Consider the following 1,776-nt stretch of genomic DNA (forward strand, 5'->3'; position numbering starts at 1 on the left):
CTGGAAGCCACAGGTGTGGGTTCAATTCCAGACCTGAAGGACAGCTAGGGACCATAGTCTCAGTGGTTCCACCAGGCTCTATTAGACCAGCAAACCTGGTCCCCCCCCCTTTTTTTTTTTCCCTAATGATTTTGAGTTTTTGTTCCATATTGTTTTCCCTCTCTATCCAGGCTCTCCTACATAGATCCCTCTGAGTGGTTGACAGTGGTAGCTGGGCACCATCTAGTTCTTCTGGTCTCATAGTCATATAGGCTGAGGATTGCATGCTGTATCTGTCCCTTGGACTAATTGTTTCCATGTGTCTTTGGTTTTCTTCATTCTTCTTTGCTTGGACGAGGAGAGACCCATCATTGCATCTAGATGGCTACTTGCAGATTTTCATTTCTTTTGGGTATATTTCTAGGAGTAGAATTGCTGAGTACATGTTAAATATATTTATTATCATTAATTTTTTTTTTTAATCTACCCTTTTAGTCTCATATGGTTGATTGTTCTGAGGGGTTAGGAGTTAGTTCTTCCTGGGTGTTATTGTTCACTTCATGGACTTGTCTGATATTTGGCTGAGAAGTGATTCCTAGGGGTAGATTTTGTTCCAAGTTTGAAGGGTGTCTAAGGTCCATAGTCTCAGGGGTTCTACCAATCTCTATCAGACCAGTAAGTTTTGTCTTTTTTATGATTTTGAATTTTGTTCTACAATTTTCTCCCACTCTGTCCAGGACCTTCTTTTATGATCCTGATCAAAATGGTAGATGTTGGTGTCTGGGCACCATCTAGTTCTGGTCTCGTGGTCATATAGGCCAAGGTTCACATGGTCCACTAATCTCTTGGACTATTTGTTTCCATGCATCTTTGGTTTTCCTTATTCTTCTTTGTTCTGGATGAGGAAAGACCCATTGTTGCATTTGGATGGCCACTTGCAAGGTTTTAAGACCCTAGTTGCTACTCACCAAAGCAGGATGTAGAATAATGTTTTTGTGTAGTATATTATGCCAGTTGAGTTTGATGTCACCTACGACCATGGTCCTGACCCCACAGATCCAGCAACTTGCTCCGTCAGTGTGGTTGGCTGTGGCTAAGAAGTTACCATAACTTTACCCTCTCTTAGTTCTAGTTATATAAGTTCCTGGACTCTTAACTTATTTCTAGACAGCAATAGCAATTTTAGCCATTAATGTGTAAAAACTGTCAATAAATACTTGTTGAATGAGTGAAATTTAATGCTGAGAGGAATTGAAATTACACTCATTCAACAAATATTTATTGATCATCTTTTATAGATTCAGCTCTCTAGGGGTTTGTCATCTAATGGAAGAAACAGATATATTCTCCTCCATTAATAATAATAGTTTCTGGTTACCTAGTGCCACTCTAAGGAATATACCACAAATGGGTTGGCTTGAAGAAACAGGAGTTTATTTTCTTACAGTTTGGAGGCCTTAAGTCCAAGTTCAAAGTGCCAGGCTCTAGGGACTGGGTGAAAGCCCCTCAACCTTGTGCTTCAGCTCTGCCTCCTGCTCCCAGCCCACTGAAACTGGAGGCTTTTCTTCACTCAGCTGCTGCCTGCTGATGCTGACAAGCCCAAGGTTGAGGCAGAGCATGTCAGACTGCTGAACAATGACTTGGTTACATGCAGGGTTCAAATATGCCATAATCTAGAGACCGTTCCCCAAGGCTTCTCCTTATATATAGGAAGCAGACCACATCCCTAAGGCAGCTACTCAGTTGCTCCCAGTAGATTCCACCATGGAGTTGATTACTAGTCTCATCATGGGGAAT

Source organism: Orycteropus afer, unplaced genomic scaffold, assembly GCF_000298275.1.
Source record: "Orycteropus afer afer isolate SDZICR_OR568_19922 unplaced genomic scaffold, OryAfe1.0 scaffold00154, whole genome shotgun sequence".
NCBI lineage: Eukaryota > Metazoa > Chordata > Mammalia > Tubulidentata > Orycteropodidae > Orycteropus > Orycteropus afer.